The sequence below is a fragment of the Procambarus clarkii genome, chromosome 22 (genome assembly GCF_040958095.1).
Source record: "Procambarus clarkii isolate CNS0578487 chromosome 22, FALCON_Pclarkii_2.0, whole genome shotgun sequence".
Classification (NCBI taxonomy): domain Eukaryota; kingdom Metazoa; phylum Arthropoda; class Malacostraca; order Decapoda; family Cambaridae; genus Procambarus; species Procambarus clarkii.
The window spans coordinates 18,330,663-18,348,162 of NC_091171.1; the positions used below are offsets into that span (position 1 = coordinate 18,330,663).

The 17,500-nt window shown below is 49.0% G+C and overlaps 1 protein-coding gene across 8 annotated transcripts in view; it reads right to left on the minus strand.

Annotated features, from left to right (window-relative positions):
- LOC123757839 (tyrosine-protein phosphatase non-receptor type 11) overlaps nt 1-17,500 on the minus strand; it is a 301,801-nt gene that overhangs the window by 186,406 nt on the left and 97,895 nt on the right. The window contains exon 1 of one of the 8 annotated variants that reach the window (XM_069329500.1): nt 7,166-7,238. The exons of 5 other annotated variants lie outside the window; for them this stretch is intronic. The gene's annotated coding sequence lies outside the window, so the exon portion shown is untranslated. Of the gene's footprint in view, nt 1-7,083; nt 7,239-17,500 lie in introns of those variants that run through there. 2 more of the 8 variants (XM_045741720.2, XM_069329504.1) reach the window with 2 other exon arrangements.

Consider the following 17,500-nt stretch of genomic DNA (forward strand, 5'->3'; position numbering starts at 1 on the left):
AGCAGCTGTCTAAGTTCCCGGCCCCTATTTACTGCTACGTGCATTAGGGTGAAAGAAACTCTGCCCATTTGTTTCTGCTTCTGTCGGAAATCGAACCCGGGCCTTTAGGACTATGACCCCAGAGCGCTGTCCATTCAGCCGCGAGACCCCCTGTTTGTGTGTGTGTGGGGGGGGGGGGGAGGGGTGGAGAGGTGGCAGTAAACCAGGCAGCCTTGCAGGGGTTTGAAATTACCAAACATGAGGTTAAGAGGCATCCGTCAGACCTGGATGTGAGAAAGACTGTTGACTGTGAGATTCCGGAGGGAATCTCACCATGGGTACTGAAAGAGTGTGCAGAAGCACTCTGCTTGCCACACTCCATGGTATATAATGGGTCACTGGAGATATAGTATGGTATATAGTATGTCCTCTTGCGAGAGGCAGGAGGCACTGAACCTCAGGCCGGTGTCCCTAACTTGTATACCATGTACGGCGAAGGAGAAGATCGTGAGAAAAACCCTAGTAGCCCATCTGGAGACAAGGGACTTCGTGACACCCCGTCACGGCGACAGCTGGCGTGTGTCCAGCGTGCCAGACACACTCATCCTGAGGGCGGTGGTGGACCCCATACTCATCCCCATGGACGGTGGAGGACCCCATACTCATCCCCATAGACGGTGGTGGACCCCATACTCATCACCATGGACGGTGGTGGACCCCATACTCATCACCATGGACGGTGGTGGACCCCATACTCATCCCCATGGACGGTGGTGGACCCCATACTCATCACCATGGACGGTGGTGGACCCCATACTCATCACCATGGACGGTGGTGGACCCCATACTCATCCCCATGGACGGTGGTGGACCCCATACTCATCCCCATGGACGGTGGTGGACCCCATACTCATCACCATGGACGGTGGTGGACCCCATACTCATCCCCATGGACGGTGGTGGACCCCATACTCATCACCATGGACGGTGGTGGACCCCATACTCATCCCCATGGACGGTGGTGGACCCCATACTCATCCCCATGGACGGTGGTGGACCCCATACTCATCACCATGGACGGTGGTGGACCCCATACTCATCCCCATGGACGGTGGTGGACCCCATACTCATCCCCATGGACGGTGGTGGACCCCATACTCATCCCCATGGACGGTGGTGGACCCCATACTCATCCCCATGGACGGTGGTGGACCCCATACTCATCCCCATGGACGGTGGTGGACCCCATACTCATCCCCATGGACGGTGGTGGACCCCATACTCATCCCCATGGACGGTGGTGGACCCCATACTCATCACCATGGACGGTGGTGGACCCCATACTCATCCCCATGGACGGTGGTGGACCCCATACTCATCACCATGGACGGTGGTGGACCCCATACTCATCACCATGGACGGTGGTGGACCCCATACTCATCCCCATGGACGGTGGTGGACCCCATACTCATCCCCATGGACGGTGGTGGACCCCATACTCATCCCCATGGACGGTGGTGGACCCCATACTCATCACCATGGACGGTGGTGGACCCCATACTCATCACCATGGACGGTGGTGGACCCCATACTCATCACCATGGACGGTGGTGGACCCCATACTCATCACCATGGACGGTGGTGGACCCCATACTCATCCCCATGGACGGTGGTGGACCCCATACTCATCACCATGGACGGTGGTGGACCCCATACTCATCCCCATGGACGGTGGTGGACCCCATACTCATCACCATGGACGGTGGTGGACCCCATACTCATCACCATGGACGGTGGTGGACCCCATACTCATCACCATGGACGGTGGTGGACCCCATACTCATCACCATGGACGGTGGTGGACCCCATACTCATCACCATGGACGGTGGTGGACCCCATACTCATCCCCATGGACGGTGGTGGAAAGGGATACAGAGGCATAATGGGATCAGGAAATGAAGCGATAGTTCATGTACCTAAGTAACAATCTTGTGTGCGGTGCAGACTCCCAGATGGACTTACCACCGAGCCTAAGCCAAGCCAGGGTAACTAAGCCTAAGCCAGGGTAACTAAGCCTAAGCCAAGCCAGGGTAACGTCCACAACTCTGCTAACTTTACTGGACGACTCATACATGTGAGGTTGTGTCTGCATGACTGCAAAATAAGATGATGATAAGAGTTATTGGTGGGAATTCCACCTTGTCTCAAGTCTATTCATCATTTTTGCTGTTCCCGGAGTATTGCTGCTGTGAGGCTGCTCAAGGGGGAAGGGGGGACCAGCGATGGTAAGCAGTTCCCCTTTTTACTACCAAATATTTTGACTAACTTATCAGTTTTATCCATTCGGAGACCATGGCGCGTACATCATTTATGCGACCAGTCTCCTGTACTGACGGCACTTACAGTAACTAATTGGTCAACTGTAACAACGGGTGGTGACGGACCGTCACTAGTGAACCAGATTTTGAAACAACTATTCTTAGTATAGTACACATATGTACTATATTAGGGCTAAGATTGCTAGGAGAGATTGGGTCGCAATATTTATGTTGAGGTTAAAATGTTTCCGGTTTGTTGTCAATATGCAATAATACAAGTTGTGGTGATGCATCACTACACACTGGTACTCTCCACCACAGTGGTACTGTGTGTACTTGTTGTGGGAGAGGACGGTTTGTGCGGTGATGTGAGACCAGGCTACACCACTACCATACACCTTCACCACTACACCACACCACTCAACCCTCACCACCACTACACCACACCACTCATCACCTATCAACCAAGTTACCCGTCTTGCTAATTTCCAACCCATCAATAAAAACAAGCTTGTGGGGTGAGTGTGTAATGTTGGAGTGTGTGGCCGTGGGCGCCCCCTTGAGGGCCACACACAAGGCACCGTGGGTGGCCGTGGGCGCCCCCTTGAGGGCCACACACAAGGCACCGTGGGTGGCCGTGGGCGCCCCCTTGAGGGCCACACACAAGGCACCGTGGAACATGGACCACAACCACCACTATACAACAGCCACCAGGGCCACCCACAGCCACAAGAACACTGCAACGCGTGCTACAGGCAAGCAACAGCTGCAGGAGCCGCTTGTGCTGGAAGGTGAAAGTGAAGGAGAGACGGGAGGGAGGGAGGGAGGGAGGGGGAAATAGGTGAGAGGGGAGGGAGGGAGAGGGCAAGAGTGAGGGCAGGGCCACAATTACCCAACTTGCCTGCTCCTTCAAGTTACTCTCTCCCACCTCACACACTGCATGGTCAACCTCACCTCCAGTTATAATACTCTTTCATGGCGGGTGTGTATTCACCTATTTGTGTTTGCGGGGGTTGAGCTTTGTCTCTTTGGTCCCGCCTCTCAACTGTCAATCAACTGGTGTATAGGTTCCTGAGCCTACTGGGCTCTATCATATCTACATTTGAAACTGTGTATGGAATCAGCCTCCACCACATCACTGTCTAATGCATCCCATTTATTAACTACCCTGACACTGAAAAAATTCTTTTTAATGTCTGTGGCTCATTTGGGTACTAAGTTTCCACCTGTGTTCCCTTGTTCGTGTTTCACCCGTGCTGAAGAGTTTGTTTTTGTCCACCCTGTCAATTCCCCTGAGAATTTTGTAGGTGGTTATCATGTCTCCCCTTACTCTTCTGTTTTCCAGGGATGTGAGGTTCAGCTCCTTCAGTCTTTCCTCGTAGTTCATACCTCTCAGTTCCGGGACGAGTCTGGTGGCATATCGCTGTATCTTCTCTAACTTTGTTTTGTGTTTAACTAGATATGGACTCCAGACAGGAGCTGCATATTCCAGGATTGGTCTGACATAAGTGGTATACAGGGTCCTGAACGATTCCTTACACAAGTTTCTAAAGGCAGTTCTTATGTTGGCCAGTCAATCATATAACCTCAAGATATGCCGCTGATGATATCCTTTTGATGTGGGCCTCTGGGGACAGGTTCGGTGTGATATCAACCCCCCAGATCTTTCTCTCTATTTGACTCTTGCAGGATTTCACCTCCCAGATGATACCTTGTGTTCACCCTTCTGCTCCCTTCGCCTAATTTCATTACTTTACACTTTCCTGAGTTGAACTTTAGCAGCCATTTTCTAGACCACCCCTTAAGTGGTGTGTGTACTCATCTATTTGTGTCTGTAGGATCGAGCATTGACTCTTGGATCCCGCCTTTCGAGCATCGGTTGTTTACAGCAATGACTATGGTCCTATTTCCCTATCATACCTAGTTTTAAAATTATGAACAGTATTTGCTTCCACAACCTGTTCCTTAAATTATTAAGTGCATTCCATTTTCCCACTACACTCACGCTGAGTTTCCAGCTTCCAACCATGTCACCTCGTTCTGTTACTATTCCGTGTGAACATTTAGTCTATGTCCACTCTGTCAATCCCACTGGGTATTTTATACGCTCCTATCATTCTCCCCCTCTCCCTTCTTCTTTCTAGTGTCGTAAGGCACAGTTCCTTCAGGCGCTCCTCATACCCCATCCCTCGTAACTCTGGGACGAGTCTCGTTGCAAACCTCTAAACCTTTTCCAGTTTCCTTATATGGTTCTTCAGATGGGGACTCCATAATGAGGCGACATACTCTAAGACTGGCCTCACGTAAGCAGTGTAAAGCGCCCTAAATGCCTCCTTACTTAGGTTTCTGAATGATGCTCTAACTTTTGCCAGTGTAGAGTACGCTGCTGTCGTTATCCTATTTGTATATTGGGACCAATTATGGGATCCGACATTGGGATCTTACCAATTAAGATCTGACCAATTATGGGATCCGATCCGACAACTGGGACCGACTAAAATGCCTAAATCTATATTCTGTGTGTGTGTGTGTGTGTGTGTTATATTTACATTTAAAGCTGTGTAGACTACCTAGACTCCATACATCTTTACTACTAGAATCCACTCAGTGAAACATCTAAACAATTGGGACCGACTAAAATGCCTAAATCTGTACTCCCTTGAGCGCAGGCGGGAGAGATACATAATAATTTACACGTGGAAAATAGTAGAGGGGCTGGTCCCGAACCTGCACACAAAAATAACATTACATGAGACCAGACGGCATGGCAGGATGTGCAGAATATCCCCGTTGAAAGCAGAGGTGCAACAGGTACTCTGAGAGAGAACTCTATCAACATCAGAGGCCCGAGACTGTTCAACACGCTTCCACTACACATAAGGGGCATAACTGGCAATCCCCTCACAGTGTTCCAGAGAGAACTGGATAAACACCTCCAAAGGATACCTGATCAACCAGGCTGTGATTCACACGTCAAGCTGCGAGCAGCCGCGTCCAACGACCTGGTTGATCAGACCATCAACCAGGAGACCTACCTGGTCAGAGACCGGGCCGCGGTGACCTTGACCCCCGGAAAGGTGACCGGCAGTATGTAACGGCAAGGTATAGTGTTCTCACTAACCCAAGACATTTGTTCTCTCATAAACACGAAAACATATTAATTAATGCAGCCAACTTGTTTGATACAAGACTAACGCACCCAGCAACGCACCGTCATGCACCACCACCAACACGCGCGCGCGCACACACGGTGCGCCTTCGAATATAAATAAGAGCAACACACATCATAATGACGTCATCAAGTATGCACCAATAAGAGACGAGCCCGACGGCCGCTGGTGACGTCAGGTAGTGTATGTAAACAAGAGGGGCGCAAGACACGAGGCTCCACCCGCTGCCCAACAGTGGTGCAGCCATCACTTGCTTACTCAGTCAAGGTCGGCCGGGCAGGCCAACTCTCTAGGAAACCCTGCCTCCACCGCGGCCCCCTCCTCCCTCCCTCCCCAACTCACACCAGTGTATAACCCCACCACTTGCCCCCTCATATACACCCCTCAGTAACGTATGTAACCCTTCATCAACCTGCCCCTCATATATACACCTCAGTCACGTGTATGAGGTGTGTATATGTTGTTGGTGCCTCGAATATACTGTGAACAATTATATTCAGAACACTGTCACCATGTTAATACAGCCCACTATCACTACATTAATACAGCCCACTATCACTACATTAATACAGCCCACTATCACTACATTAATACAGCCCACTATCACTACATTAATACAGCCCACTATCACTACATTAATACAGCCCACTATAACTACATTAATACAGCCCACTATCACTACATTAATACAGCCCACTATCACTACATTAATACAGCCCACTATCACTACATTAATACAGCCCACTATCACTACATTAATACAGCCCACTATCACTACATTAATACAGCCCACTATCACTACATTAATACAGCCCACTATCACTACATTAATACAGCACAGTGTCACCAGTTAATACAGTACACTGTCACCCAATTAATTAATATAATATTGTCATCAAGTCTTCAGTGAAGTTCTTTATAGAACAATTTAATTTGAAATTAAATGGTTTATATAAGAGGAAATGATTGAAGTTAATTTTGGCAACTGACAAATTTATATATATATTATATATATATATATATATTATATATATATATATATATATATATATATATATATATATATATATATATATATATATATATATATACGAACAATCATGAACGGTCTCCAGGCATATATGCAACTGAAAACTCACCCCCAGAAGTGACTCGAACCCATACTGCCAGAAGCAATGCATCTGATGTACAGGATGGTACATCAGATGCATTGCTTCTGGCAGTATGGGTTCGAGTCACTTCTGGGGTGTGAATTATTATATATATATATATATATATATATATATATATATATATATATATATATATATATATATATATAAAATAGCAGCGCACTTTGGTGGAGTTTACTGAAGGTAGAAGACACATTGCCAGACTTGGCCAAGAGCGGTTTACTGAGTATTCAAGACTGTACACAATATAGTATTTACATTAAACACTGAGAACATAAGAGTGGAAACAGGAGTGGAGAAGAGTGTTGACGGAAGGGAGGATGTTGAGGAGTGTGGCAGATGACCGTCATGTTGGAGGGACACTGGCAGCGAGCACTCCACCTGTTGCACACACACACCCACCACCTGACGGCACCCTCTTACACCCACTCCCACCATATCACCTCATGACACTATTCCTCTCTGCTTTCCTGAACGCCACTAGTGAATGGAACATCTCACAGGACGCAACACCGGTCACTATACCACAGTGACGAAGGAGGCTCGCCACCACCACTACCACGAGCACCACCACCACCAACACCACACACCACCACCACCACCCCCAACACCACCACGGCCGCTGCCGCCACATGCAACACTCTCCGAAACCTTGCTCGCGCCTCAATATTAAATCTCAATTCAATTTTGTAAAACACTGCACTTATAAAACTATATATATATATCATATATATTTAATCTATGATGTTTTTCGATTTAAAAATCAAATGATTTAAAGACGAGAAATAAAAAGGTGCCACATAAATGTGTTGTGATGTTAGCCAGCCTGCGCACTGGACGCCAGCCCGGTGTATTGTAATCAATGCTCCCGAGTGGCCAACGTATCTTTCTTTTCCCAGACTTTAGCCTTCGCGACACGCAAAGTAAAGTGAATCTATGTCATCCACCTTCAGGACGATAACACAGTACAGGTGTGCGAGCGTGCAGGTGAGAGAGACAACTGGCCCTTGGTTCATGGCGGAGTATAGAGGTTCACGAGGAAACCTGGCTGGCTGGGTGGTGGGTGGCTGGGTAGGTGGGTGGTGGGTGGCTGGGTGGTGGGTGGCTGGGTAGGTGGGTGGTGGGTGGCTGGGTGGTGGGTGGAGAGCACAACAGCTGTCGGATGTCCCTGGTGGTTTTGTCGGGCCATTGTTCACTCACCAATTACCGTTCTTCCTCACATTCTTCTTCACGTTAATAATAGAGACTGATGACAAAATCTGAACATATTAAACCCTAATCATACTCGGCGCAATCAGTCAAATTGTGTTGAAAAGTTGTGGAGGAGAGCGAGGAGTGTGGGAACATTACAACACGGATAAAGTTCTCCTTGACACTGGCAGCCAACGAGAGCATGAGCCTTAGCAACTGTGGCGTGTGTGGGGTCAAGACCAAGACAGAGAGTGCCAAACAGCCTTGTTTACAATGGCCACGTGGGTGGCTGAGTCACAGTTTACACCACATAAATATTTCAGTCTCATCATCAGTGTTGTGTGTCAGTAAGGTTGAAAATACCGTTGTCTCCCCGCTCTCACGTGCTCCTATGAACCTACACACCAGTATTTAAGAAAACATGATGCTATGTGCAGCACTCGGGAGCTACGAACACCACCACTACCCACACCTCACTTCCTCACAGACTACTCCTCACTAACAACAAACTTCAAAGCAATACAATAAGTTAAATTAAACTATATTATGAGGTTAGACAAAAACAAAAAAACAGCACCGTTAGCTTAGAGCTAACCTGACTCAAGATGATACAATGGGGGAGGTGGGATATGGGCCAGTGCATATTGGCCCAAGTGCCACATTTTCAGAAATATCCGCACCTACTGCAAATCCCCCCCCCCATGGCAACTCCGTAATAGAGGCTGTGTTTTTAGTAGAGTAATTTAGCAGTTTTCAGTTCTTCATAATATTCAATTTTCTGATAAAACAGATGGACAGGGAGAGAGGAAAGGAGAAAGGGGAGAGGAAGAGAGAAGTTATGAAGGTGGAGGAGTGAGAGGAGGAGAGATGGGAAGAGATGAGTGGGGGACACGGGGGGGAGGGGAGGGGGGGGGTGGAGGAAGCGACCCGAGCACAGCTGGACACCCTATTTAGTGTGTGTATTTATTATTTGTCTGCAGAATCGAGCAATTAGCTCTTGGTCCCCGCCTTTCTAACCAATCTATTTTTTTCTCTTACTATGTCTACTACATATATTACTTTTTAACACACACTCATCCCCAAGAAGCAGCCCGTAGCAGCTGTCTAACTCCCAGGTACCTATTTACTGCTAGGTGAACAGGCGTACCACAGTGAAAGAAACTCTGACCATTTGTTTCTGCCTCAGCCAGGAATCGAACCCGGGCCCCTAGGACTATGAACCTTAATGGGTGTAATGTGTATAATGTGTGTGTGAGAGTGTGTACTCACCTATTTATGCTTTCGGGGGTTGAGTTCTGGCTCTTTGGTCCCGCCTCTCAACCGTCAATCAACTGGTGTACAGATTCCTGAGCCTATTGGGCTCTATTATATCTACATTTGAAACTGTGTATGGAGTCAGCCTCCGCCACATCACTTCCTAATGCATTCCACCTGTTAACTACTCTGACACTGAAAAAGTTCTTTCTAACGTCCCTGTGGCTCATTTGGGTACTCAGTTTCCACCTGTGTCCCCTTGTTCGCGTACCACCCGTGTTAAAAAGTTTATCCTTATCCAACCTGTCAATTCCTCTGAGAATTTTGTAGGTTGTGATCATGTCTCCCCTTACTCTTCTGTCTTCCTGTGTCGTAAGGTGCATTTCCCGCAGCCTGTCCTCATAACTCATGCCTCTTAGTTCTGGGACTAGTCTAGTGGCATACTTTTGGACTTTTTCCAGCTTCGTCTTGTACTTGACAAGGTACGGGCTCCATGCTGGGGCCGCATACTCCAGGATTGGTCTTACATATGTGGTGTACAAGATTCTGAATGATTCCTTACACAGGTTCCTGAACGCTGTTCTGATGTTAGCCAGCCTCGCATATGCCGCAGACGTTATTATTTTTATGTGGGCTTCAGGAGACAGGTTTGGTGTGATATCAACTCCTAGATCTTTCTCTCTGTCCGTTTCATTAAGTACTTCATCTCCTATTCTGTATCTTATGTCTGGCCTCCTGTTTCCACTGCCTAGTTTCATTACTTTGCTTTTTCTCGGGTTGAACTTCAACAGCCATTTGTTGAACCATTCATTCAGTCTGTCTAGGTCATCTTGTAGCCTCCTACTATCATCCTCTGTTTCAATCCTCCTCATAATTTTTGCATCATCGGCAAACATTGAGAGAAACGATTCTATACCCTCTGGGAGATCATTTACATATATCAGTAACAGTATAGGTCCAAGGACTGGCCCCTGCGGGACTCCACTCGTAACGTCTCGCCAATCTGAGACCTCACCCCTCACATTCACTCGTTGTCTCCTGTTGCTTAGGTACTCCTTTATCCAATGGAGTACCTTCCCTTTCACTCCAGCCTGCATCTCCAGCTTTTTCACTAGCCTCTTGTGTGGTACTGTATCAAAGGCTTTCTGACAATCCAAAAATATGCAGTCTGCCCACCCTTCTCTTGCCTGGTCGTAGAATTCAAGGAACCCTATGAGGCAGGACCTGCCATCCCTGAACCCATGCTGATGCTGTGTTACAGTTATTTTGCTCCAGATACTCCACTAACTTTCTTCGCACAATCTTCTCCATCAGCTTGCATGGTATGCAGGTTAGGGACACTGGCCTGTAGTTCAGTGACTCCTGTCTATCCCCTTTCTTGTATATCAGGACTACGTTAGCTGCTTTCCAAATTTCTGGCAGTTCCCCTGTTGCCAGTGATTTGTTATACACTATGGAGAGTGGTAGGCACAGTTCTTCTGCTCCTTCCTTTAATATCCAAGGGGAGATTCCATCTGGTCCTATAGCCTTTGTCACATCCAACTCTAGTAAACACTTCCTTACTTCCCCGCTGGTAATCTCAAACTCTTCCAGTGGTTTCTGGTTAGCTATTCCTTCTCTTATCTCTGGAACTTCTCCTTGCTCTAAGGTGAAGACCTCCTGGAATTTCTTATTCAGTTCCTCACACACTTCCTTGTCATTTGTAGTGAATCCTTCTGCCCCTATCCTTAATTTCATAACCTGTTCCTTTACTGTTGTTTTTCTCCTGATGTGGCTATGCAGCAATTTAGGCTGAATCTTAGCCTTGCTTGCGATGTCATTTTCGTATTGTCTTTCTGCCTCTCTTCTCATCCCGACATATTCATTCCTGGCATTCTGGTATCTTTCTCTGCTCTCCAGTGTTCTGTTATTCCTATAGTTTCTCCATGCCCTTTTACTTTGATGCTTAGCTAGCCTACATCTCTGATTAAACCATGGGTTTCTCATCTTCATTTCACCGTTTTCCTTTTGGATTGGGACAAACTTGTTTGCTGCGTCCTTGCACTTCTGCATGATGTAGTTCATCATATCTTGGGCCGTCTTTCCCCTGAGCTCTGTTTCCCATGCTATATCTGTTAGGAATTTTCTTATCTCCTCATAGTTTCCCTTTCGGTATGCTAACCTTTTGGTTTTGGTATCCCTCATCGAGTTCAATAACCCTTCTTCAATTAGGTACTCAAACACCAGTACACTGTGGTCGCTCATTTCTACTGGGTCCTCAAAACCGATTTCTCTTATGTCGGAGTCGTTCAGAGTGAAGACTAGGTCGAGTCTTGCTGGTTCGTCATTTCCTCTCATCCTTGTGGGTTCTCTGACATGCTGGGTTAAAGAGTTTTTAGTCACCACCTCCAATAGTTTGACTCTCCGCATATCCTCTCCTCCATGTGGTTCCTTGTTCTCCCAGTCAATCCTTCCATGATTGAATTCCCCATGATGAGGTAGGATCTATTTCTACAGGCAGCAGAGGCTGCCCTCTCAATTTGCCATGTTGTTGTTTTCATACTCTTGACTGGGTCTTCTGTCATTTGGTGGAGGGTTGTATATTACTGCTACTACTATTCATGGTCCTACCATTGTCATGGTGCCTGCTATGTAGTTTCTGAACCCCTCACAGCCTGGGATAGCCATTTCCTTAAAACTCCATTTCTTTCTCATGAGTAGGGCCACTCCGCCTCCTCCGCTACCTTCTCTCTCTTTCCTTATTACTATGTACTCCTGGGAAAATACGGCATTCGTTATGATTACAGAGTTTTGTTTTAGTGAGTCCAATTATATCTGGGTTCACTTCTTGTGCTCTTTCCCTTAGTTCACTTGTCTTGTTTGTGATCCCATCTATGTTCGAGTACATCACCCTGAAACTCTCTTCTGCTTCTCTTCTGGAAGGGGGGGGGGGGACCTGTGGGATCTGGGGTGAGTGGGAGCTGGGAGGATCTGGTACAGGGAGACTGGCGGAGGAGGGAGGGCTTGGGGTGGGGGGGGGAGAGGGAGGATAGGGGGAGGGTGAGAGGGGGAGGGTAGGGTTGGGGGGATGAGAGGGGGAGGGTAGGGGGGGGGGAGAATGAGAGGGGAGGCTTTGGGGGGTGAGAGGGGAGGGTTGGGGGAGCATGGGGGGCAGAAAAGGGGGGAGGGGAAGGCTGAGGTGGGCGAGGAAGAGGGGAGGGTTTAGGGGAGAGGGGAAGACTTAGGTGGGGTGGGGGAGAGTGGGTGGATTAGGGGGACGGGGGAGAACGAAGGGCTTGGGGGTGGGAGAGACGGGAGGGCATGTGGGAGAAGGGAGGGCTTGGGGGATGGGGGAGAAGGGAGGTCCTGGGAAGAGGGGAGAGTGGGAGGAGGGGGGTGAGTGGGAGGAGGGGGTCGGTGGGGGAGGGTGCTCTAGGTGGTTACTTAGTGGGGGGCTGACAGGGGATGGGGCAGGTTGAGTGTCTGTTGGGTAGAATGTGGGGGTGGTGCCCCACTCCCTGTGGCTGTTGCACTGTTTGAGGAGGGTTCTCCACTCCCCTCTGGGATTGTAGGGTTCGGGGTTGTGGTTCTCTGATTCCTTTCTCTCTCCCTGCGCTCCTTCCTCGCGTCTGCTGCCTGCTTTCTCTCTTCCCTTGTCATATCCCTCTGCAGGAATACTTTTTTGAGTATTCTGTATGTGTGTGTGTGTGTGTGTGTGTACTCACCTAGTTGTGCTTGCGGGGGTTGGGCTCTGGCTCTTTGGTCCCGCCTCTCAACCGTCAATCAACAGGTGTACAGGTTCCTGAGCCTATTGGGCTCTATCATATCTACACTTGAAACTGTGTATGGAGTCAGCCTCCACCACATCACTGCCTAATGCATTCCATTTGTGTGTGTGTGTACACGTATAAGAGAATGTCCAAAGCTGGAAGGCAGATGCTTGGAGCTAGCCTCATCCAAATTTGCAGAGGGAATGGTCTGGGGTATTAGACAGTCATAAGCAGGTCGGGGCAGAACTAAGTTAAATACTTTGAAGAAATATATTAAAAAACTATAAACCGGTTGTGAGACTTTTACAAGTCAGCATTGGTCTAGTGGTAGAGTACGCGACTGGCAATGCTGGGGTCAAGGTTCACGCCCACCTATAGTCCCAATGGAGTTTCTCATTGATATATATATATCACGTTAATATGATTTGTGTATGTATACACCATTATTACTCTTGTATGCTGCGCTGGGGTCGGCGGTTCGAGTCTCCAAGTGCTCAGGTGAATGACATGCTGGGGTGACTGTGCTCCCAACATGGGCGGCGTGTGGGGGTTCGTGGCTGGTAGACACACTCTACCACTCTCCACCTAAGTGACCTCATCACGCCTCATCATTAATGTAAATGTCATTTAACATTTAAATAATGTGAGGAAATGTCAGCCGGGAGACATTTCCCCGGCGGGCGCGGGCTTATCGCCACCTGTCTCTCCACTGATTACTTTATCTCGGGCTGGTTTTTGTTACATAATCAAGAGGATTTGACGTTATTTCCTTTGTCATAATAACAAAATGTCACCCAACTCTGATATCGTACAATAAAGAAAAGACATTAAATTATCTTGTCATTTACTTAACAATTGTTATTTGTCTTTAATTTACGTATAATAAAAGTTATTAATCAAGTGACTGAACATGAATCACAGGTTCTTGGGTCTGCTCCCTCACTGAGAATCATAGCGATCTGTTGACTATTGATTATATCAAATTCATTAAAAATTATTTTTTTAATGAATTACATTTAAAATGTAATTACATTTTACATTATAGCAAGAACACCAATTACATTTAAAATGTAATTGCTAATGATGCTGATAATAATAACGATAAGAACCCAGCCGGACCAACCGGACTGTCGTGGATATGAGGGCCTGCGGGCCGCTCCAAGCAACAGCCTGGTGGACCAAGCTCTCACTAGTCGAAGAACACCCAGAGCCCCATCCAGGTACAGTCCAGGTGCAGCTATCAATAATGCTACCAGGAAAGAGAGGAGGTGGCGTAACAAGCGTGGGTAGGAATACCCTCCAAGTGAGGTAAAGGTATTATCTACTGTGATCCTCTGAAGCCTAACCTTCACTATTCAACACACTCTCAGTCGTTTCATTCTACCAACATTACAGCTCGTCTAAATAATCAACGGAGTCAGATTTTGTCTCCCGTGGATTCTGCTTGATACCTGCTTGATGGTATCAAGCAGGTATCAAGCAGGTATCAAGCAGAATTCCTTCCCATATTGGTCTCAGAATGCATGACAGCACCGGGGAGTTAGCCAACACATTTGCTCGTAAAAAACTACCATCGTGAATTGCCTTTGAGCGACCTCTGGGATTTATTATCCTGGTGACAATAACACAATGTAGTAGACTTGAGGAAAAGTGGATGTTCACACCAGTTACTCCATCTACCATCTTTCTATTATGCAAGAAGAACCGCACGTCTATGGATCATCCAATAAAGTTAGCAGAGTTTTAGACGTTACCGCGGCTAGGGACTAGGTTTGGCTACAAGTACGTCTGGAAGTTTGCAACGTCTGCTGACGTAGACTTGACTAAATGTAAACTCTGTCAGCAGAATTATACACATACTTTGCGAAAAAAAATTAATTCAGCGTTAAGTCTATCATTAGCTCAAGAAATGTGTAAGTACTGCATTCTAAATGATGTAGTGCCAAAAATCTTAGCTAAATATTCGAAGTTTGGTGAGTGAAGGTGCAGCCTGCATTTGACTGTAAAGCTGCCGCCCAGTTGGGTGGGTGTGGAGCAACACTAGTGACTGTGTGACTCACTCACCACTTGTAAATTGCCTTGTATAGAGACTGTTGTGGGTCCACTTCTCAACAACTTGTTATATTAAAAGCTATTGATATATGTGAATATATTTGTGTATGCATTATATTATATATATATATATATATATATATATATATATATATATATATATGCGTGTGTGTGTGTGAGTACGTATGTGTTTATTACAAATTATGTAACTAGGTCCACATGACTGTTGCTTAACTAAATGAACTGTGGAGGTTCAACTTCTGAAACCATTGTTACCAGCGCCCACAGAATGGGTATGGGGTCCACCAGCGCCCACAGAATGGGTATGGGGTCCACCAGCGCCCACAGAATGGGTATGGGGTCCACCAGCGCCCACAGAATGGTATGGGGTCCACCAGCGCCCACAGAATGGGTATGGGGTCCACCAGCGCCCACAGAATGGGTATGGGGTCCACCAGCGCCCACAGAATGGGTATGGGGTCCACCAGCGCCCACAGAATGGGTATGGGGTCCACCAGCGCCCACAGAATGGGTATGGGGTCCACCAGCGCCCACAGAATGGTATGGGGTCCACCAGCGCCCACAGAATGGGTATGGGGTCCACCAGCGCCCACAGAATGGGTATGGGGTCCACCAGCGCCCACAGAATGGGTATGGGGTCCACCAGCGCCCACAGAATGGGTATGGGGTCCACCAGCGCCCACAGAATGGGTATGGGGTCCACCAGTGCCCACAGAATGGGTATGGGGTCCACCAGCGCCCACAGAATGGGTATGGGGTCCACCAGCGCCCACAGAATGGGTGTGGGTCCACCAGCGCCCACAGAATGGGTATGGGGTCCACCAGCGCCCACAGAATGGGTATGGGGTCCACCAGTGCCCACAGAATGGGTATGGGGTCCACCACCACCACCGCCGACAAGGTGGGTATGGGGTCCACCACCACCGCCGCCAAGGTGGGTATGGGGTCCACCGCCGCCGACAAGGTGGGTATGGGGTCCACCACCACCGCCGACAAGGTGGGTATAGGGTCCACCACCACCGCCGCCAAGGTGGGTATGGGGTCCACCGCCGCCGACAAGGTGGGTATGGGGTCCACCACCGCCGCCAAGGTGGGTATGGGGTCCACCGCCGCCGACAAGGTGGGTATGGGGTCCACCACCACCACCGCCGACAAGGTGGGTATGGGGTCCACCACCGCCGCCAAGGTGGGTATGGGGTCCACCAGCGCCGACAAGGTGGGTATGGGGTCCACCACCACCACCGCCGACAAGGTGGGTATGGGGTCCACCACCGCCGCCGCCAAGGTGGGTATGGGGTCCACCGCCGCCGACAAGGTGGGTATGGGGTCCACCACCGCCGCCAAGGTGGGTATGGGGTCCACCACCACCGCCGACAAGGTGGGTATGGGGTCCACCACCACCGCCGACAAGGTGGGTATGGGGTCCACCACCACCGCCGACAAGGTGGGTATGGGGTCCACCACCACCGCCGACAAGGTGGGTATGGGGTCCACCACCACCGCCGCCAAGGTGGGTATGGGGTCCACCACCACCGCCGACAAGGTGGGTATGGGGTCCACCACCACCGCCGCCAAGGTGGGTATGGGGTCCACCACCACCGCCGACAAGGTGGGTATGGGGTCCACCACCACCGCCGCCAAGGTGGGTATGGGGTCCACCACCACCGCCGACAAGGTGGGTATGGGGTCCACCACCACCGCCGCCAAGGTGGGTATGGGGTCCACCACCACCGCCGACAAGGTGGGTATGGGGTCCACCACCACCACCGACAAGGTGGGTATGGGGTCCACCACCACCGCCGACAAGGTGGGTATGGGGTCCACCACCACCACCGACAAGGTGGGTATGGGGTCCACCACCACCGCCGCCAAGGTGGGTATGGGGTCCACAGTAAATGAGCAAAGGACCGTGTAGGCAGGTTGCTAACATGTCCACAAGTGGTGGAGAAGATGGCGAGAGTTGTGTGGTGGTGACACTTTACACTTCCTCTACAACAAGTAACAATAACTTACCCACTAATACTGTGATAGACACGGCTCACTTGTGCTGGTGCAGCCACCTTCACAGCTCGGGGTAAACACCTCACCTCGGCGTGATGTGACTACCTCAACCTTCTTATCTTGAGGTTATCTTGATAGGCTTTCGGGGCTTAGCGTCCCCGCGGCCCGGTCCTCCACCAGGCCTCATTTTCGTTACACACCCCTCCAGGAAGCAGCCCGTAGCAGCTCTCTAACTCCCAGGTACCTATTTACTGCTAGGCGAACAGGGACTTCAGGGTAAAAGAAAGATTTTGCCCATTTCTTTCCGCCTCCACCGGGGATCGAACCCGGAACCTCGGGACCACGAATCCGAATCGCTGTCCACTCAGCTGTCAGGCCCCTGCTGTTTGGTGACGTTGTATCACAAGCCTCATGTGCCTAAACTCTGAATGCATTGAATTTGTATAGTTATTTTAGTTTAGGGCGCTCTTTACAGCAACACTTCCCGCTACAATGCGACTATAACAACTTTCTGTATATAAATCAAGACGCCTCCGCTGACGGAGAGCGAGTGTTCGAAAGCTCTCCTCCCATATACACCAAGAGTCAAGCT